Below are 23260 nucleotides of genomic sequence, written 5' to 3' on the forward strand. Positions count from 1 at the left end.
CCTTCATTTCTATTGTCAATGGATGTGAATTATTTTAAACAAAATACCCCTCCTCTTGACAAAGTTATTAAATCCCACTGGGTTTTTAAATGGCATTGTCTCTATTGGTTCTCAGTCATGTCTTCCGTGGACAATGGATGATGTGGTCCGTTGTTATCTGTCCTGCTAATGGATTCCTTATCTGTTTTTTGGATCATTGGAAATGGGCTCATGGTACGATTGGGCATGGCTTAGTTGCTTTGGGGGGGGCATTACACACATATCCCTTATCTCTGTGCCTTTAAAAAAATGTCTTTCTTTATCTGATTGCCTGCAGTGGTCAGGAATGGCAATCGTCCTTTGAAAAGGGAATGCGTTCTTCCTATGTTTTGCCTTTTTCTGGTTGAATCGATGGGTTGGCCAATGCTTGGGCATCAGAGGAAAATAAATCTCCCTATTTTGTGATGTTTGACGTCTGTTTATCATTGTTTTAGTAGCAACACTTGCAGGAGAAACTTCCCTCTTTTCTTTGGGTTCAAGAATGGAGTCATTCATGAACAGAAGGCATTCGTTTATTTAATGATGGTACAGACCTTAGTTTCCAACTGAGTGATTTGGGCCTTGAGACAAACATACACCTGACTGCTTACAGACATTTTGGAAAATCTACCCAAACAACATCACAAGAGCAAATCACGAATGTCCACTAGATATATTTTGAGAAGGGACTGAAATAAAATGGACACTTTCATCGTGGGGTTGGACTGGGTTGTCCAGCAAAGGAAAGGCATTCTTGGTTTTGGGAATAAAGGTGGGAAGAGTTGGCCTTTGCCAACCGGCCAGTCCTCTGTTGTGTAATGGGCAAGGAAGTGAACGCCGAGTCTCATGCTCCGTCAACAACACTCCCAATATGTTTTCATCTCTAATTCATAATGAATTAGCCATTCATTATGCTGGGGGAGAAAAAAAATTAAAATTTCATATGAAATAAATGTTAATTCTTTGAAATGAGGATGGTGGCCCATCTATCTCATGCACAAAACGCCCATTTGGCACTCATCGCAGTTTTTGCTAATTGGAAAGCTAATTGGGCTTAGAGCAGCCTCATTTCCCACCAATCCCTTCCCCAAAACTAGAAAAGAGGCCACCTCTCTCTCTCTCTGTGTGTGTGTGTTATTTTTGCATGTGTGCTGCTACCATCCTGCATTTCCTTCGGTAGCAAAATTGTTGGGGAATTACCTCCCTACTATTGCCTTTCGTCCTGGCCTACCTCATAGTGTTGTTATGAAGATATGAAGATATACCTCCCATATATGTTGGAAAAAGGATAGGTCAGAAATAGAGTAATGCAGCTGGCCCACTTTCTGATTTTTGGTTCTACTGTTTGGATTGCTGCAAGGAAGGAGAAAGCACAAAGCTAGCCTTTCCTACCCCTCTTTCTTTGTGGTCCAAACTAAACGCTGTCCTCTGGGTCCTGCTTTTTGATCTGCCTTTGCTGATTAAAACGACTTGGCCATCGGTAGTGATTAAGGAACAGTCGCCATGTTAGAGGATTTCCATTTAATCTTCGTTTGCTTTTTAACAGACAGATCAATGCAATCGATTGGTTAAGAGAACCCTTCAGGACCTCAAAAGTGTACTTGTAATGGTGAGTGAATGAATGGCCAGAGAGAAGCTGCCTGATTCCAGAGTAAAAGGGTCTTTGGTCCATTTGACACAACCATGGAGCTACACAGGTCTTTGCTCCGGGTTAATGTCCCATACTCAATGAATGGCAGAGATGGACCCCTGGGGACTGGGCAGCAATGGGAGGAAAGGATGGGCTTCAATGGGTCATTTCTGGTCCTTTCCAACATGGCAACTACAAAATGAGAAGACATGTAACTTTATATTCATGGAATTGTGCAATGATTGTGTCTCAGTGAATCGCAACACTGCGCAACTGAATGCGGCCGACAAATGCAAAATGCACAATTGCAATGTGGAATGCCCAAAGCACCACATGCACAGTTGGCACCATGGAAAGTGCACCTGCTCAAACTCTTTCTTTTGGTCATCCATTAAAAGTGCAGGACCACAGTCCTGTTTTTTACCTAACAATCTTTCTGTAAATGGAGATCTGTTCAGGGGATCTGTTTGGGGGTGAGCAGTTCCTCTCAGCCCTGGAGATCCATCTCCTGGAATGAGGAAAAGATTTCATGCTGCCCTGGCCCAGCCTTGGCTTTTGACCTTGCTCGCCTGCTTTCGAAATCCAGCTTGGCACAACAGCTGCCGCTTGTCTAAACTTTGCAAAGAGATTATGGGGCCCACAGGCCCTGCCTGGCAGAAGCACATTTCAAATAGATTTGTAGCTTAGTCTGCCTCACTGTCAACAACAACTAAATAATTTCGCCCCTTCCTCCAGCTGTGTGAAGAGGAGTGTTTGTACTTTCTGCCGCTGACCTAAAGCAAATGTTTATGGAGGTGGATTCAGAGCAGAGAAGGCTGGTATGGAAGCCACCTGGCAAGTGAATCACTGCTGTTTGCAAGAGATGTGGCTGGAGCAGATGCTGCAAATGGTCGAGGAGGCCACAACCCTTGCGCTTCAGCAGCTGCACTTAATGGCCTCCTCCATGCTTCATGGCATCTCAGGGCCTCACTTGGAGGCACTTGAGGGCTCTTTCCCAGGCTCTTAACTTGGATGCTTGTAGCTGAGTGGCTCAAATGCTAACACAAGGTGCCTCCTTCCTGGGCAACGGATCAAGCACAGTTCAGATATTGGAAGGCATCCTTGTTGGGACATTACAAGAGTTTCGCTCTGCATTTTTGATAGGCTTGCATAAGGAGGTATTCAGGCGATCTCTATGCAAGCAAATCCCCATTTATCTGGCTGAATTAAAGGCCAGTCCAGCTTGACCCAAAGTCTACAGCTGGTTTTGAATAATGGGTCTCTTCCCATTGTTAAGCAGTGCAAGGTTCCAGTGCAACCTATTTAAGAGGGGGATCACTTCTCTTAAGGGCCCAAAAGCAATTAATGCATTTCTTTAATGGCCAGGAATAGGCAGCAAGGGAGCCCTGAGGGGTAAGAGCTGAAAAAGAGCATTGCAGTCCTACATACAGCCTCAAAGCAACATTCATGCCTGGTCTAGAGCCAAAGGTGCCACAGCCATAGATGAATGGCTGGAAGGAGGCCCTGGTTGCACAACTGAGAACCCTTTGAACAAGCGCATAAGTAAAAACACAGAACAAGGCTTGTTTTGGGTTGTTCCAGAGACTGATGGCTCTTTCATGTGACACAACGATGGAGCTATGGCTCAGCTTTAACTGTCACGGTTCCATCTTATGGAATCTTTGTACTTGTAGCTTGAGAGCTGTAGTGCTTCACCAAACCACAAAATCTGGGATTCCACAGAAGGCAGTCATGGCAGGTAAAGTGCTACATTGACATTATTGTTGTTGTGTGCCTTCAAGTCATTTCTGATTTATTGCAACTCTAGGTCCTATCAAGGGGTTTTCTTGGCAAGTTTCTATAGAGTGGGTTTGCCATTGCCTTCCCTTGAAGCTGAGAGTATGTGACTTGGCCAAGGCCAACCAGTGGGTTTCATGGCTGAGCTGGGATTTGAGCCCTGGTCTCCAGAGTTGTAGTCCAACAATGCCATACTGGCTCTTATAGTGCTATCATTGTATAATGTGAGAGGGCCCTAGGACACAAGCCACTGAGTTTAAAATTCTAGGAAAGTGATTCCATCTAAATGTTAGGCAAGATTTGTTCAAGAGTGGTATGGACTGCCTTGGAGGATGGTAGAGTCCCTTTCTTTGGAAGCATTTACGCTGAAGTTGGACGGCCACCTTTCAAGATTTGGTTGTGTATTCCTGCATGGCAGGGTGGCCCTTGGAGTCCCTTCCGATGCCATGATTCTGTGAGCCTACATTGGGATTATCCCCATCTCTCCTTAAAAACCTATAGTTTAAGGCCATGAAACTGAAACACCCATTTGAAAGAAACTGGAGGAGAAGAACATAGAAATGAAGGTCCCATTGAAGGAGGCTAAGCCGCAGTCAGAAGGAAGTCTGAGATTCAAACCGGAGCATTATGGCAAATTAGGACTTCCAGACAAATCTTAATCCCTGCATTTTCTCTCCTTTGGGTAATAAATGGTACTTCTGGGTCTTGCCTTCTGGTCTGCCTTGTTTGTGCGACGCCACGGAGTAACAAATGCCTCTCTGTGCTCCTTTAATATCTTTATTTTTAATCACCGCTGCCTGGCGATTCTTCATTTCTATGGCTTGTTTAGCATGCAAAGCACTGTGAAATTCCTCCCATTCATCCTCACAACAGTCCTGTGAGGCAGGTTGCTCTAATGGAAAAAGGCATTAAAAAGAAAAGACCCTCGAGTTCCTTGTTGCTTTTCGGCGCTTAATGCCTCGGTTCCAGCATTTTTGCTAATAACGTAATTGCCCGCAATGTATTAAGCAAGCAACTTGGATGATTGTGGTCGCATTTTCCGTTACAACTTTAGGCGCCATCCGCTGTCCCTCTGGGAATGAGTTCAGCACGATGCTCATAATTATATTTTTAGGCCGTGAAAAATGACATTATTAGCCCTGTTTTCTTTTTTTTATAACCAGGGGGAAATAAAAAGCTCTTTACCTTCCTTGGGAATTTCCAGACTTAGCGATCGCTTAAGCCTTCCAGGACTTAAACTGCAAAAAGAAATTGCAAAGTGGCTATCCAGGTGGGAACTGGACTGCAGCCCCTATCGTCCCCATTAGCCAACATAGCCAGGGGTGGAGAATGCTGGGAATTGAAGTCCAACAATATCTGGGAAGCTGCATTGTGCTCTTTTCTGACCTAGAAGCTTTTCAGGTGTAAGACCCAGGGATGTCAATCCTTAACTATTCCATCCTGACATGCACTGACAAATAATTACTGCAATTTTGCCCCAATGGAAGAGAAAACCAGTATTTTTGTACAGTGTTCTCCCCTTGAGATCCAGCATGGTACAGTGGTTTGAGTGTTGGACAAGGACTCTGGGGACCAGGGTTCGAATCCCTGCTCAGTCACATAAACCCATTGGATACATTGCCAAACTTCATTGTCAAACTTCACTTGGGCCTAGATCCAGATGTGCCAGAGAAATGCATTGTGGAAAATGTCTGCAGCCCAGTGCTTAAGGGGAAAATAAATCATTTGGGGGGACCAGAATCTCCAGAGTTCCCTGTGTCAAGGCTGTCTGGGAAATTTTGGGGAGTCCAGAAATGTAGCATGGTGCATACATATAACATGCAAGCGAACCATGCCACTTTCTGCAGAAGAGCCACTAATACTGACAGCTGGTGATGCCCATGTCAGCAAGGCAGCGAGTACTGAATCCTATCCCTAAACTAGATTTCACACCTTGGACCCCAGAGGGGACTCACCTCCTTCAATTGCCACTCACTGATAGATAACATGATCTAGGGACTGATAGGTAGTCTATTTTGGATGATGGTGGGCCTTGGAGCCACAGATTAGAAGAAAGCCTGAAGAACCAGCACCTAGATTTTGTTGTGGCACAAGAGCCAGGAGAAACTGAGGGACTAAGGAGAGAGAGAAAGAGAAAGCAAGAAAGCAAGAGCAAGAGACAGCGCAAGATGAAAAAGTGCCATAATAATATTAATAAAGATGTAACAATGTTTTGGTGGAAAGGCTTGCTGATTCAAACAGTTAATTAAAATGCACTAAGGGAAAAATCTATAGTGAGTGAATTAATCTCATCGGCAATTATCGCGGCCCGTTCCCAGCAGCAGCCCCTCCGAAGATGTCATGCATCCCAGATAAGGCTCCATCCCAGATGCAGCCGCAGAGCAGCCAACGCCACTGAAATATTCCAATCTTGTTTCCGTAATAGCTTCTGTCACTGTTACTGACAGGCCGGGCATTAAGTCTTTGGCAAAATTGTAAGGATTATTAACATGCGAGGTTTTCATATCCTTTGACAGCTGTCTTCTCCCTCGGGATCCTGGGCAACTGATTTGGATCTTCCTCTCCAGCCTCTGCCCTGGCTTCTTCGCCAAGGTACAAGTCCTGCAGCTCCATTTGCACTGGTTTGGCTTAGCCACGGAGGTGGGTAGCCATTTTGCTAGCACAAGAAACATGTCCTTTTAAACCTCTACATTTACCCCATAGAAATAATGCAGCTTGACACCAGTTTAAGAGCAGTAAAGGGATCCTAGGATCAGTAGTTTCAACAAGGGCATTGCCATTCTCTGCTAAAGAGTGTGCATGCCTTACCAAATTACAAATCCCAGGATTCTGCAGGATGGAGCCATAGTAGTTAAAAATGCTTTATCTATAGTGTTTTAACTTGGACTCTTTTAGATTTATAAGCTACCTTGAGTCCCTGTACTGGGAGGAAGGTGGGGTATAAATCATCATCATCGTCGTCATCGTCATTTTAGCCTGAACTTTAAAGAAACTATTCAAGGTAGCCAAACCGATCGAGCACCTGAGGTTATCTCCTTTAAAGCTCTGAATTCATTTCTGCTGCTGGCCATGGAGGCCTCAACATTCTTCACTTGTCTTCTTGGCTTCAGTTCGGTGGCCATTTGTTTCACCTCCTGGATAGCTATCTGTTCCAGGGAATGCTTTGCTTGTGTCTTTTTGCATGGCAGAATGGGGTTGGATTGGATGGCCCTTGGGGTCCCTTCCAACTCTGAGAGTCTATGATCCCTTCTTCTGCAGAGCAATGCTGAGTTCCTGTTGCATCCAAACTGCTTCCAATCTGGGAATGCAATTGCTGAAATGGCACATCTTCTTGGAGAAGGAAGGGGAGGAGGCCTGATGCAGGATTCCTTCCTTACATAAAAGGTCCCGGAGGCATGATGGATTCACATCCTATCCTTGCATTCATCTGGCGAGGCTATTGATTCCATTCATACACACACACACATGGACACACACTCTCTGCCACCCTGCAGACAACAAATCCTCCAGGAATATTGCAGAAAGCAATAACAAATCTATTAAGGCTGCCCCCAGCGCTTCCCCAGCCAGAGAATGCAAACATCTCCAGGCCTTGCAGGAACCAGGCACTTCTTGGGCTCTTAATAGATAAAGGCAGGCGGGGGCCTCCCTTCATCGTCTTCGTTGGTGCAGGAACGCTGAGCCGCCTGGGTCAGCCAAACAGGTGGCACCTAATCCACTTCTCTCTAGTTACTCTGGCAGTGGCCCTGTTAAACGGAATGGGCTATTGATTTCTGTCTCACTTCCAGCCAATGTATTTTCCATCACGGCTCTGAACAGAATAGAAGAAAAGCACTCCTTATTAACTCTTCTGCCATTCAGAGGAAAAAAAGGGGAGAGGGAAGTGGAGAGCAGAAGAAGGAGATCAGGGAAAAGGGGACCCTGGAGGAGTCAAGGCTGGGAAGGATTTGGACCCATGGCTGGGGGTTCAAGGGCACTGGCCACTACTAGCTGGGTCCTTCTTTGGCTTCCTTGGAGCCATTCAAGAGGTTTAAATTCAGTGATTTCCAAACTTTGGTCCTTCAGAGGTTTTGGGCTTCAGTTCCCAGAAGCCCCAACCAGCATGGTCAACCATCAGGCTGGAGTTCAAATCATCTGGAGGACCAATGTTTGGGAACCATTGGCCTAAATCATATACAGTGGGTCCGCTGCATTCGCTGGGGTTAGGGAAATAAGACTCCCATGAAAGTGGAAAGACCATAAATAAAAAAAACACTAGTTTTTTTTAATACAAAAGAACACTTTTCTAGGAATTTCTAGGTCCTCCAGAGCACCTCTATGGTCAAGTGAAAGATGGAGGTTGACCGCAGAATTGTGCTGGAGGCCCTACAAATGCCTAGAGAAGTGTTCTCTCTAGGAACTTCTAGGGTCCTCCAGAGCAAAGTCTGGTGAAAGTTGGCCATAGAGTCATGCTGGAGGACCGTCCTAGAGATTCCTAGGGAGAATATATGAATCAAATCCACAAATAACCAAACCAGCAAAAGTCAATGTGGAGGGCCCATGCTACAATGCAATATAATATAGCTCCATCTGAGCTAAATGGATCCAGCCCAGGACACCAAATGTTAGGGACCTGGTCCTGGGAGGAAGCTAGTTCGTTGGTCCATCTCAGGTTGCAGCAACCTTGACCAAAGAAGAAAGCATCTCTGACCACAGCGTTATCACGCACCACTCTGATGCTGCCTACCTTTGTTTTAGCTTGCAAAGAAATATATTGCAAGCCCAAACAGGAAAGGAACTATCTGAAAAATAAGAGGCATAGCACGCACTGGTGATGTATCCTCTCCAAACTTGGACACTCCCTTTTAATGTTCAGGATGGGTTCACTGACAACTGCGGTGTTGCCCTGTATTGACACGAGATGAGTGCCATCACTCCATGCCATTTCATGTTTACAGAAGCATATCAATGGCTCTGGTACATGGCACCATGTTGCCAGCATCGTTGCCTCCAAAAATTGGTTTTGCATGATGTTTGCATCCGGAAAATGCTTTTGGTAAAATTGGATTACAACGGAGCTACTCATGCTCATGGAATGGTAACCATTAAGTTGTGTGCTTTGAGGGGGGGCGGCTTCCTCGTTCCTTGGCCCCAACGCAGATTCCGAACACCGCAGAAAGCTTCAAAAGGGCTATCTTGCTCTGTGGGAAACCAAAGAGATAAAGAAGCTAGAAATATACAGTCATTTTTTGCTTTAACCCCGAAGTCAATTGACTCTTGCTGGAAGTTCCTGGTTAAAAACCGGAGGGTGACTCAGAAAATTCTCCTCCAGGATAAACTCCTGCGCTTTAGCTCCTTTGCGGCTCGGTCCTCAGGGTTCCTAGCCTCCCCTCCCCTTCACGTTTGTTCTTTTTCTTCTTCCGCCTCTTCTTCTCCATAAAGCTCTTCACCATAGATGGCAGCATCTGACAGCTCTGGAAATATCCACCTTCTCCCTGTCAGGAGAGCAACCGGCTGTGGAGAACGTGGCAATGCACGCAAAGGAAAGGGGAGGCAAGGCAAGGGCCCCGAGAGATGTGGCAGGTGAATGCGCGGCTTAACACCAGCCAGGTGGCCACTTGGAACCAGAAGCCAAAAGCCCTGGTCCAGGATCCTCTTGGTGTACGTTCCCCTAGACAAGAGCTGGGTATTTTTGTTTGAGGAGGATATCCATATTAATTTCAACATCACATAAAGCAAATGGTGCATATGGCATGCATGGATGTTGATTGCACACAGTCACACATTGTGCATGCAGATACAGGAGCATACTTGGCTGTGCAATGTTGCAATTGAGGCAACATTGCACAACCACTGCTGAACTCCTTGATCATGAATGCAAAGGAATCCTGTAGCACCTTTGAGACAGAAAAAAAGAAGGTAGGTAGCATGAGTTTTCATAGACCAGAGCCTGCTTATAACATGCATCTGAGGAAGTAGGCTCCAGTCTACGAAAGCTCATGCTACCAACTCCTTTCTTTCTATAGTCTCAAAGGTGCTACATGATCCCTTTGAGTTCTGCTTTTCCAGACTAACACAGCTATATCTTTGAATTCTCCCTCCTTGATTATGGAGTTATGCTGGGTCTCAGCATAAGTTTTTAGCCGATGTGCTGCATGCCTACCTTCTTTCTTTATGAGAATTTCCCCACTCTTTGCTTCCCATAGCTCAGATCAGTGGGCATTGCTCTCTCAATTCCCCATTTGATCCTAATACCAACCCTGCAGAGGTGTGTGGCCAGTCTATGGCCACTGGTTGAGCTTATAACTGAGCAAGGATTTGCACCTGATGCATCCGCAGAGAGGCACAGAGGAGCACTTGAACACTTGTGTCTTTCCTACTTTTTTCCTTTCTCCGTTCAGAACTGTCTGAAGTTTCTTGGCTCATCCGTCAATTAGTTTATCTGGCAACGTATCATTAAACAGAATTAAGCAAGAGTGGGAAAGACATTTCTGCAATTGTGTGCAGAACACGAGGGCGGGCTTCTGAGCTGTAGCAACGAGGAGAACTTTTGTTTCCATGGGCTTTGGACTGGATTCGAGAGAAATGACGGTGGCGGGGGAGTCCTCCTCCTTTGTAAAAATGATTGCAAAACTCCCACTTTCCTTTCTTGGGAAGAAGTAGATTCAGAGACTGAATGTCCCTTCCATTTCTTTGGGAGTCCCAGAAGATCACCAGATATGCTACCAGTGGCAAAATTCAACTTCCTAAAAATGGTCGCTTTCATTACAGACAAGGAAACAGTTATCCATTCCCCATGGTTCTGAGGAATGTGCTGGAGCGTGGATAGGTATATGTTCCGTAAAGTCTCAGACATCACCAGCATTGCTAAATCAGGTTTTCAGCAGGCCAACAGCAGTACCCTGAGATGGTTTCATGCCTTGCAACCTCCGCAGTGGGATCAATGGTGCTGCAAAAATGCCATGAAAAGTAATAAGTGACTGCAACATAAGATGCATCACATGCAATCGTTTCAATGCACGCAACTGACACAGGCTGCAAAATCAAGCTTTTCTCTTTGTTGGATTCCTTTCTAACATACCAGAAGTCTGCATTTTGGTTTATCCTCACTTTCCTGATAGAAACAAAGATGGTAGACCTTCAAACCTATGGCCTGAATCCCACTTAAAATAAACTCATTGAACCAGCAGTTGAACCGTGGGTTGACATGTATGTAAATCCCAAAGGGGCTACTCTTGTGGGGACTACCCATAGACCCACATTAGCTGCTTGTGAGGCGGTTGCCTCACTTTGCCTTATGAGAAGGGTCTCCTTTCCTCCTGAAACCATTGTGTCAATAGTTCCTCTGGGGTCAGTGAATCCACTTTGAATTTTAGTCCAAATTTCAAAAGACTATATACAAGGTTCTCAACCTCCAAGTGTCCAAAATAGATCCAGCAATTGGATATAAAGAGCTGGTGTGTTGTAATGGTCTGAGTGTTGGACTAGGATTCAGGAAAGCACTTAACGACAATACCTATCTGTCTGTCTGTCCATCACAGATAGATGTCTGTCTATCTACCTGAGCCATCATGGTGAAGACCTCTGAGCACTGGAGAAGGACTCTGGGAGACCAGGGTTTGAATTCCCACTCAGCCACGGAAACCCCCTGGTTGACTTTGAGCAAACCACACTCTCTCAGCCTCAGAGGAAAGCCATGGTGGCAAACCTCCACTGAAGAAACCTTGTCAAAGAAACCATGTGATAAGTTTGCCCTAAGGCTGCCGTGAATCAGAAGCAACTCCAAGGAACACGGCACCAGCAGCAACAACAACAATCCTTGGGTTGCTCATTTAAACTTTGGTCCGAAATCCAGAGTGGATTCCTCCCCATCAAGGGAAGCACCCGGCCCCTCTGCACCTCTGAACTCCTTCCACCAGTTTGTTGCTGGTTTACTTTGCTGATCCTGTGGCAAAAAGGCAGAGAGAGTGCTCTTCCATCCCTGGCAATGCTGCTGTGTGATGCTCCCAGCCTCCAAAGCTCCCAGGCGAAGGCTGTTCCCCTCAACTTCTAATGCTTCCCTTGCAAAAGAGGGGCTGCCCCCATCTGCTCCTCCTCCTTTTAATCATAGCCTGGATGGCAATGGCAGGCGGTCCCTCTCTTGGAGGCTGCTTGATCCAGGTGACCTTGCAAAGCATCCTGAGCATAATTGCAGCCCTGCTTCTCTGCATGGCATCAAATGGGGAGGCTGTCCAAACACTTTTATTTGGGGGCAAAGGAGAAAGGATTGACCCAGGAGGGCAAAGTCCAGAGCTTTTCATGCACGGCTTGTTTGCTTGAAACAATCCCTTCCTTCCCTCTGTCACAAATGCCAAGTTACAAAGCCCCAAATGAAACAACTCTGAACAAAAAACACAACCATAAGAAAGGAACAAACAAGGGAGAGGAGTTAACAAGCAAAAAAGCAATTAAGCCAATTCAAAAGCTCTCTGAAAGAACATGGTGGCTGTGTAACTGCTTAACCAACAGGTCTCCATTGAGAGGACATTTCATGGTCAAGGGAAGGAGGGATGTGTATTACACACTTATCTGGAGCTCTGATACCAGATTTATCTGCCATGACTCCATCCTGTGAGGTCCTGGGACCTGTAGTTTGGGAGAAGGGCTTGGAATATTCTGCCCTAGTGCAGTGGGTCTTACGGAGGGCAACAAAAGTAGTGAGGAATGGTCAGAGGGTCTTGGACTAAGACCAGGAAGACCTGGCTCCATATCCTCATCTGGCATGTCCAGAAGAAGTGGGACCAAAATGGTGGAAGGTCTGGAAGCCACCAAGGTCTATGAAGGAATTGAGGATGTTTAGCCTGGAGAAGAGATGGGTAAGGGGTGATATGACAGCCCTGTTTAAATATTTGAAGGGATGTCATATTGAGGAAGGAGCAAGCTTGTTTTCTGCTGCTCCAGAGAATAGGACACAAATGGAGCAAAGGATGGAAGCTCCGGGAAAAGAGATTCCACCTCAAGATTAGAAGGAACTTCCTAATGGTAAGAGCTGTTCAACAGTGGAAGATGTTGCTTCCTTGGAGAGTAGTGGCGTCTCCTTCCTTCTGTTTTTTAAGCAAAAGCTGGATGGCTGTTTGTCAGGAGTGCTTTGGTTGTGTCTTCCTTCACAGCAGAATAGGGTTGGAAAGGATGGCCTTTTGAGGACTCTTTCAACCTTATAATTCTGTGATACTCAGCAGGGGACCTTGGGTCAGTCCCTGGCCTCAGAGACATTGCTGTTCCTGAACAGAATAGTCCCAGTGCATCCGTTGGATTAATTTATGCATCAGCTCACCCTTCAACAGTGGATTTCATGGGTTTACTCTATTTGAAATAACCAGTAGGGTTCCAGTAGCTGTCCCTCAGTTTATAAGGTTGATGTGGGGATGGGAGCATGGACAACAATGTGATCACCCTTGCATGAAATGCAGAGTATATGTTCAATAAACAAAAGGAGAAAGGCCAGGAGGCACAGCTAGGCTGTTTATCGGGGAAGTGTGTCTGCCGTGACTATGGAAAACCCTTCCAGAAACACAGCCTCAAAGCCACCATACCTAGGCTTCTATGTCAGTGGGCAGTGAATCCATCCCAGGTTTGGGAACATCGTTCATACCTTGCAGAGCTCAGCTAAAGGAAAGCCTGAAGTGGATTCACCATCCGACTGACACGGAAGGCACTGGCTGTCATTGCATTTCAGGCTGTGCTTGAAACAGAAGATCTGATGGTTTGTGTCAGCCTCCCCCATCTTTTCCCTGCCTCTATGATTCAACAAATCTGCTCCCATGATTTGGCGTTTATTAAGTTAGCACCCTTGGCATGTTGCAGACCCAACCTGTCCTGCCTCTGCCGCTGACTGGCATCCCCAGGAAGCGGAAACGACAGAGCCGTATAACACCTGAATTGCACTCGACAGGGATAAGCTAGATTTACATTGAGAACAACTCTGGAAGGGGGAACTCCATGCTTGGTAGTAGCACAGCCAGAGATGTGTTACTATGCCTGTGCAAACCTGATCTACTTTCCTTGGACATCACTGTGTATGTGCATGTGTGTGTTTGTGTGTGTGTGTGTGTGTGCATGCATGCTCACATTTGTTTACTTTATGAGTCTATTAAGGTGTGATTTACATTCCTTTTCCATGTTCCAATTCTCCTGCAGCATGCCCAAGGGACTGGCAAATTAATTGGAGGGAGCTTTGCCCCAGATGGCCGATGGGATGAAACGGTGCACGGGATTGCTATCCCTCCTCCATCCAAAAAAAGAAGAGAGATTGAGGAATAAGCAAAAAGGAACTGATGGAAGCTGCTGGTTGTGTTGCAGAGAGCAGTCTCCTTTCTGCTGGAGAACATTTTTGGGTTGCATGCAAGAGAGAGAAGCAGCCGGGGAGGGGGCATATAGAAGACCCAGAGTAAGACACCTGGCAAGAATGCCAAAAAAATCTCTTCTCTTTCCTCTGTCTGCGAAAATGCCTGGAAAATGCCACCAGGTCACCTTGGCAGGAGGAGGAACACAATTGCCCTGTCAATCTCTAGGTGGAGATAGTGGGCTGAGAACGAAAAGGCAAACTCACGCAAAGCCAGGAGGGCACAGGCTGCAAAAAGACATGCTCTTCTTTCTCAGGAGCATCAAGAGCTGCAAAAGGAAATCCTGCCAAATGGACAAGAGGGACCAGGGAAGGCCATAGCCACGTTTATTGCCTTTGTTTCCAGGATCTTATTACTAGGGACTGAAGGCAAGGCTGCATTATCCATGATGCTATTGGAGCTCATGCTATGGGGTCTTCTGCGGGTGGCTGGGGGTTGCGTGCGTTGGTCCTGGACAGACACACAGAGAATTGATGGTCGCACTCCTACCCTCAAGTTGTGTTTGGAGTGGGGAGGATGGTGCTCCTGGGAGAGATCTGCCTGCTTTGGGACACAAAGTCTTGCATGAGGAAGTGCTGCATTTCTTCACCTGCAGAGCTCCCTTGGACTACTTCCGCTGGTGTTTTGTTATGTGCCTTCATGTCATTTCCAACCTAAGGCAACCCTAAGGCAAACTTATCATGGGGTTTTCTTGGCAGGTTTCTTTAGAGGAGGTTTGCCATTGCCATCCTCTCTGAGAGTATGTGACTTGGCCAAGTTCACCTAATGGGTTTCATGGCCGAACTGGGATTTGAACCCTGGTCTCCAGAGTCTTAGTCCAATGCTCAAAGCACTGTGCCACGTTGGCTCTCTACTTAACTAGGATTATGCCACAAACACAATTCTGGTTGCACATTCTTTGCAGGCTGGCTTTCACCTAACTTTCAGTGGAGCACTACAATGCCCAGGAGTAGCCTCATGGTCCAGATCCTGGATGGACCAGTCTGACTAAGGCAGAATAACAGTGTGGTACTGTGACTTCCCTTCATTTGGACACTGCACTCCCATTGATGCAACCTTCTGTCACAAACCCCACATTGGATGTAAGCCATGGAGAGGGGCCTGAACCACAGACAGAGGAGGAAGCATTGGGCCCCATTCCTGGAAGAGCTGGGCTTCCATCTTGCCTGTATTCGCTCCTTTCCTCCCAGGCCACAGAGCAGAGCCAAGGCCCCTGAACCTCGGAGGTGTCCTCCCCACTGTCTCTCTCCTTGAAAAGTCTGGTCACATTTCACGCCAACAAGAGGAGAAGTTATCAAAATAAATGCAGAGGAAGTTTATCTCTGGTCTACAGGCCCCCCTGTGATCAATGCAGCGCAATGGAGAGGAAAGGCTCACTATTTACCGGGGGAGCCGTTGACACAGTTTAATAAAGCGCAGGAATCCATTAAAGGGAAGCTGAGAGCAGGGACCGGGGGAGTCTGCAATCTCACCTGGAGGAGAGGAATGAAAGAAAGAAAGAAGGAGGAGAAGGAGGAGAGGAGGAGTACAAGTACTGATCCATGGTCTGGGGGCTTGTGACCACAATGGCTTGGTGCTTCCAGGATTTCCTAGTCATTTCCCTTCTGGTAGCTGAGGCAAAGAGGCTAGACCTGATCCTGCCTTCCACGCTTCCCCAAGATTTAGTTTGGAACTGAAAACTGATACCCGTCATTGCTATCAGATAGGATTTATTGCTTGCAAATCAATGAATGCAGCAGGTGTCCAAGAGCCGAGGAAAGCACTCCATCCCTTCAGCTGGTGATGTCCACCATCCCTTTGCAGAAGGTGCTAGAAGTGGGACCCTAAACAAGAAATCCTACTTGGACCAACAGTCCAGATCCCTTTTGCTGGAGAAGAGGTCCTCTGGGCTGAGGAACTTAAGAAAGGCCACTGAAAGATGGATCCCTGAACCATGCAAAGAAAATTGAACTGCAAAAGTTGAATGGAGACAGCTTTAGTTTTGAGTAGCAGTGTCAGACTGGAGCGTGTTTTTCGGCCACTCTGCCCATGAAAGCTAATCTCTAGCAGGCTTAGCTTTGATATTTTTGATATTTAATTATTATCTTATTTCCTAAACAAATGCAGAAGCCTTAGGGAACGTGACTTGCTCTGACAGGAGCAGGGTCCTTCCTCTCGATTCCCCGCTGTTCCGCAAAATGTAAATGGACTAGACAGAGGAAAGGACTTATGGACACTAGATTAAAAGGATGATTTGCTAGATTTCATCAGCCCTGGGCTCGGCTTCTGCGTCCATCTGACCGAACGCCGCGGTCCAACAGCCAAAGAGCTTTGCAAGCATGCGCTAGGCTGCTGCCTGTGGCAAGATTATTAATGAGGCAGCTTTGCGAGTGCAACAACCTGATGGCTGGGGAGCTGTTGAATAGGAACCAGGAGAGATTACAGCTTGCTGGGGTTTTGTTGAGCAGTGTACAAACACAATGAAACATTGTCCCGGTGCTAAATATTCTTGTCATTTTTTCCCCTCTCCCTTTGCCTCTTCTTGGATTAATGGCATTTGGCAGGCTGAAACAAAGAGGCTTGCTTGTGTTGAGAGCGTCTTTAATTTTTATATATTTTTTTAAGCGACAGATCTGGGCACCGTTGTCCTCTGCCAGTCAACCCAGCACCTCCTTTTGTTGCTAAGAAAAGAGATGCCAGGGAAGACAGGGAATGCGGTGGGGCTGTTTTGCTGCGAAAAATGCCGAACTAGAAGGGGACAAGGAAGGATTCAAACGACAAGGAAAGACTTCCAGGAAACAAACACCATGCTGTTATCCACTGGGGATAATTCTTGCAGTGTGTGAATGCATTTGTGTTAAAGAGATAGTATAGTGCTGGGTAAGAGTTTTGCAGTAGATGAGGAGCTAGATGCCGCGACATTTGGTGGCTGACATGTCAGTGGGGTGGCGATCCTTTCCCGGTTTTAAGGAGCTATTCATAGGGCTGAACATAACTGGAAAAGCACCATGGACAGCTCTTTTAAGGCCTGGGCCAAAACCACTAGCCACCGCTGCCTCTGTCTGTTCATGCAGCGCATCTCTCTGTTTTCGTTGCCTCTCTTTGCTTCACACACTTTTTGAAACAGGGCAAAGAGAGGCATGCACAAGGCTCCACAATCTGCTGTGAGATCCCAGGGACCCACGGAGACAGCATGGATTGTGTCAGGGAGCGGCTAATGAGGAATGGTTCACAGATGGTGAGGGAGAAGACACACAAATAGATGCGTCATGGATAGATTCAAGGGGCTTCCTCTTTGGTTTTTGTCCTCTGGAGATCTTTTTGAAGCAACACTTCAGTTCTCTTGGGCAACATGGCAAAAGAGCAATGTGGTGTTCTTCCCCCATGCACTCCTGAAGTCCTGAATGGATTAGGAAGCTCAGCCCTCATTTCCTTCATAGGGTTGTTGTAAGGCTAAAGTGAGGAGGAGGAAGAAGAGAAGGAGAACCATGCACACTCTTTGAGCTCACTGGAAGAAAGTCAGGACCTACAGATATATTATTTACCATTATATTTACTATATAGTCTGGAGCCAAGCTGTGCAGGACATCATACATAACCAGCATTTCAGATTCTGAGTGATCAGCACCTTCTCCTTCCCCACCATGCACTGATGTTTGCAGCTGTTTTGAAGAAGCCATCCCTTTGCTTGAAGATCCTTTGGCATCTCCCTGAATCCCTGAGACTTCAGCAAGAGACCTACTATGCCATGGGTGCAAGGGACGAGGTGCAGAGGAGCTGTCTCAGTTACTTGTCTTACTTATTTCCAACCTAAGGTGGATCATCACATGGGTTGAAACAAAATATCACTGAAACAACTTATAATGCAAAATTTAACAGTTGAATAAGTGATGCTATTAAAGCAACACTACTGTACTTTTAAACTGCATTAAAGCATTTGCAAGGGCAAGAATGAAAATAAAAGTGCAGGGCACACCGCCCATCAAAGGACTCTTCTGCACAACCAGTTTAACCCCCAAAGGCTACTTAAATAATAAAGTCTTTAATATTCTGGTGGAAAGGCAGCAGAGATAGGGCCTGACTAGTCTTGTTCCAGAAGGATTTCCACCATCTGGGAGCAACCACCAAGAAGACCCTGCTTCACATGTCAACTCTGTGATGGCGGTGGGACCAAGAGACATCCTTTCTCATAATCTCAAAACTCCAGCATGTGTTCACATGGGGAGATATGGCCTGTACCTAGTCTGGACCTAAGCCTTGTAAGACTTCATAGCTTGAAATCAGCACTTTGGGCTGAACTCTCTGGAGGCCCCAGTCATCCGGAGGTGCATCACAAGCTCCCTCCTTTCACGATCCATCACACAGAAAACAGTTTCTATTTTTGCAGCAGAAAATCTCTTTTCTCAGGGAGCGAATTCTTGGGTGATGGGCACAATTTCCTTCTCTTCCTTCCCTCCCGCTGACAGCTCCGCACGCAGCCGGTTCTGTCTCACAGATGTTTGCCCCGGAGCACTTTCCCCGGCTGGGAAAGGAATTATCTTTCACACTGTCCTCATTCGTTCCTGTCACTGTTGTTGGTTCACTGAGGCAGATGCAGGTTCTTGTTGGATTTAAGAAAAGGGGATGCCCCCAAGAACTGAGAAGAAAGCCATAAAGCCTTTGGCAGAAGAGTCAGAGGAGAGGAGGAAGCAAGACTTGGTGCAATAGGAGCTCCCACATCATTCATTCCTGATTCCAGTCCAAACATTAAAGTACCGATCCAAGGTGCTGAACATAATTTAGGGATTCTCTTTGTTACTATGTGCTTTCAAGTCGGCTCCAACTTATGGCAACTCTATTGCAGGGTTTTCCTGGCAAGATTCATTCTGAGAGGCTTTTTTAAATAGGTGAAACCCCAAGTCATAGAATCATAGACTCCTAGGAGTTTATCACACGAAGGAGTTTGGCAGTTTATCCCATGAATATCCCAGAAAAATAGCGTAATTACGTGAAACGATTTCACAAGACGTTGCACAAAACGCTCCATTAAAATGGGCACAAAGAAGCATTAATGTGCATCATTTTACTTTCGGGATTTCAGCAACAATGCCTTGATAATCATTCGTGCAATTACTCGCCATTTTCGTTTTGTTTGTGAGATTCTTTAAATATGCTTTAATCTCTCTTTAATGCCGAAATATGCCCCAGAGTTGGAAGAGACCCCTCTTTTGCTATGCAGTCATGCATTTGTATGAAAGTTCGCCAACCATAATTTCTCTGGAAGACATTTGACCAGTTGGAGTGAGGATTGTTTTGCACCATATTTTGTAGATGGATTGTGTGAATATTCATTAATTTCTGCTGCTCCTGGGTTTTGCTTTTCCCACTTTTCTTTGATGGTGGAAACCACCGCTAGTATCCCCGACTGCTGCAAATATAGTAGCCGGATGGATAAAATTTAACAATACAAACAAATAAGCCACGTTGGTCCTAGGCCGACCACCAATTTAATTTGAGCCAAGGAAGAACGAAGCTTAGCCAGAGATTTTCACCTTTTCTCTTGGACTCTTTTGGAGATGCAGTGGAGGAGGGGGCCATAGCTGGAGTGTTGTGTCCAGATGTGACGCATATCAAGACTCCAATATATGGGCTTCTCTGTACATTTGTTCTTACATGGGAACATATTGTAGTTAAAAATGTGAAAACTATTCTGAGAGAGAGATGGAGAGAATGGACTGAACATATGCTGTGCTGACAATATGAAAATATATGCAAAAACCCTGGCATGATATGCAGATCAGGTTCTTCTATTTTTAGAGCCTGGACGTGTTTATGCCACACAAGGGTCAATGTGGGTGAGAAAGCTGGCCACTTACCTGGGATCTACACTGTAGAAATAATGCTGTTTGAGGCCACTTTAAGTGCTGTGGCTCCTGCTTATGGGATCCTGGGAGCCGTGGTTTTACAAGGTCTTTAGCCTTCTTTGCCAAAGTGCGATGGTGCCTCACCAAATTACAAATCCCAGGATTCTGTAAAATGGAGTCATGGCAGTTAAAGTAGTATCAAACTGCATTATTTCTGCAGTGTAGAGGTTGAAGGGTTGAATGGTATCTCATCATGTAGGTCAATCTAGTGGACTTAATGGCTTCATTCTAGTTGGGGCAAAGACCAGCATTCAAGTTCAATTCTTCGCTTATTTTGCACTTGCCCCCTATTCTGAAAAATGGGACCACTCCAAAGACAATCCAGTACAGTATCAGGTTCGGTTTGCTCTCAGACCCAAAGATTTGTCTTTTTTGGCCGTCCAAACAGCATTTGCAGAACTGTTCCCCAGCACTACATCTCAAATGGGTTGATTCTCCCCCAGTCAACTTTCTTGGGCTATAAAAATAATGTAGTTTGTATTATTTATACCACATTATTTTAAATTCAGTTTGTATGCTTTAATGCAACACCATGGCATTCTCGGTTTTGTTGTTTTGTGAGCTATTCAGCCTTCTCTGCCGGAGAGCTCTGGTGCCACCACCAAAAGCTACAGATCCCATTGCATGGAGCCTTAGGAGTCAAAGTGGCATCAAACTAGATTATTTCTGCAGTGCAGATGCAACCTTGCTTTCCACCTTTGACAGCCATGCATAGAAAGGGCCTGGATGACCCTGACTTTTTACTCAGTGACCATTAGAAGCACCAGCCATATCTCCCTGACCAGAGTGGCCATCTTCTCTTTTGGTAGCTTTGAGGTCACCTTGGTGCCGAAGCCCGGAGGGAAGCAGACTGCAGCTTTTCTTGAGGAGGTGCAGACAGAGTGCATTTTCTAGTAACTACAGGACGGAAATGGCTCCAAGTGTGTAACATTATATATATCTTGTGTACCCGAGAACTCTGTTTGTGTGCATTTGTCGACAGTTATGGCCGATGCCTTACCTGGAGCAAGTGTTGGGGGGGAAAGTTGCCGCTGTCTTAAAAGTGATTTACCTCCAAGTCGTAAAACCCGGTGCTGGCACTTTTGCAAGCTGTTTCTCGGGGGCTGTGATTTAATGTTTGTTTAGAGATAATTTCACTGGCCTCTACGTTTACAAGCAACTTTGGTTTCCAGCGACCAAAAAAGTTGAGCAAGCCATGTAGACCCGGGAGTTGTTTACGGCTGCCTGTATAATCTGTAGGCAATGGGAGGAACCGGGGCAATATATTAAGCATCACAATAAAAACCAGGGAGAGGGAAGAGGTAGTTAAAGCTGCTTCTTGACTAGTTTGCTCAGAGCACTGTAGGATTTCTGGGCTGGAAGGACGTTCTCCCAGGCCTTGCGCCTTGGTTTGCTGCCTCTGCTTTTCAGACAACAAATGGCACAGCCCTGTTTTCTTGCAAACACACTGCAGGAAGCAGCAACAAGATCATTGTGACAGACCTCTCTAGGCTTTGGGAATTTCCATGGGTTTCTTTGCAAAACTGCAAGTTAGATATGGTGCCAGGCATGGAAACCCCATGATAGTTATGGATCTAGGGTTGTCATAAGTCAGAAATGACTTTGAGGCATGCAGCAACAAGAGGGAGAAGGAGATAGGTAGGTGACCATACCCTCCAAGATAAAAACTGGGACCCATGTGGCCAAGCGACATCAAAGTGTGGTCAACAATGGCAAATGCTATTAATGTGTTTCTTTAGATGCCACAGCCATCCTCTGAGGCTGAGAGAGTGTGACTTGACGAAAGTCACTTCCATGGCCCTGGTCTCCAGAGTAATAGTCCAATGCTCAAACCATTCCAGCGATTTCCAAACTTTAGTCCTCCAGGTGTTTTGAACTTTATTTCCCAGAAGCCACCTTGGCCAACAGTCAGGAATTCTGGGAGCTGAAGTCCAAAACATCTGGAGTCCCAAAGTTTGGGTACCATTGTGTTACAACCTGCAAAGTGCTACCTAAATTGATGGTGCTACATAAATAGAGGATAAGGATGATGATGATGATTGCTCAACTATACCTCTGGAAGATACCACCAGCCTCAGTGCATTGAATCTGTACTTCTCAGAAGGGATGCCATTACCTTTAAGATGGAGCGAGCTCCTTTTCTGCCAGACTCTAAGAGATGGAATCAGATTACAAGCAAAGTGATTTGGAATTAACTTTTGGAAGAACTTCCTGATGCCAAGAGCTGCCTGGCAGTGAGACAGACCGCCACATAAGATTGTGGGTTTTCCTTCACCAGAGTTTTTGTTTCCTTAAAAAACAACCCATAGGTTTGGATGATGGCCTTTCGTGGATGCTTTAGCTGTGCGCACTGCAATCCCTTCCAACTCTGCGAATTTCGCAGGCATGACCTTCTGGCTCAGAAGCAGAGCATTTCTGGATGGCACCAGTTTCCATGGGCAACTGGAAATATTGGTGATGGTGGAGAGACTCTTTCCTCTTGCCTGTGAGCTCCACGGACATCTGGACACAGTTGTCCATTGGATTACGAGGGCTCTTTTGCCCTTCTGTGCCGCACCACAGGGCTGGATTTGAATGCAGGCCCAAGAGGGGTCAAACCTGTCTTCTGCCTACCTGTGCAGCTACACAACAACGTGGGTCCTGACCGACTTTGGGACGAGGGCCTCTCATGTATAAAGAGCCTAAAGGGAGGGGGAAGAATAAAACCGGCACCATCTTCCAAATTTTGCCATGTTTCTTTCCCTTCCTGTCCATCACTCTGCAGTGCCATCTGTTCACATTTGCATATTTAATGCTGCTGCCTCCCTTATTATCATTGTGTCGGTGCCGCTGTGTGAATGATGGTGCTGGCAGGGTGCAGCCGCAGCCAGTTTCAGCTGTTGTTCTCCTTTCCCGATGTGCAGCTCTCCTCTTGGTTTTTGAGGGCCCTCCTCTCCTCACTCTAAGTCCCCCCCATCATCACTGGTTGCATCTTCTCAAGATGGCCAATATCCCTTAATATCTTGGCACAGGGATTTCATTTGCCCATGGCACCTGGAGACTTGACAGAAGTTGCAAAGAAGAGCAATGCATCCACTGCCAGTGAAGCGGAGAATCCATTATGGGGTTTCCCCCCATTGATACTGAAGAACCTGCCCAAGGTGGGACAAAAGATCCATCATCCATAGCATCTCCACCAGGCCTCCTTGGGTCCCTGGGATCTTACAGCATATGGTGAACTCTTGAGCAGGGTTCTCCTTGCCCTGTTTGCAAGCAACTGGTGCAAAGGAAGGGAGTAGAAACAACAAAGTGATGCAGCACATGCTATTCAACATCTTCATGGCTTGGATGATGGGATATATGGCACGCTTATCACATTTGCAGACGACACTAAATTAGGAGGGGTTGCTAATACCTCAGAGGACAAGATCGGGATTGAAAATGACTTTAAGAGATTAGAAAGCTGAACCAAAACTAATAAAATGAATTCCATCAGGGGGAAATGTAGGATACTACACTTGAGGGGAGTAAGAATGAAATGTACAGATATGGGATGAGTGACATCTGCCTTGACAAGACTTGATGTGAAAGGGGAGTCTTAGGCTGAACCTAAG

Source organism: Sceloporus undulatus, chromosome 9 (assembly GCF_019175285.1).
Source record: "Sceloporus undulatus isolate JIND9_A2432 ecotype Alabama chromosome 9, SceUnd_v1.1, whole genome shotgun sequence".
NCBI classification, from domain to species: Eukaryota; Metazoa; Chordata; class Lepidosauria; order Squamata; family Phrynosomatidae; genus Sceloporus; species Sceloporus undulatus.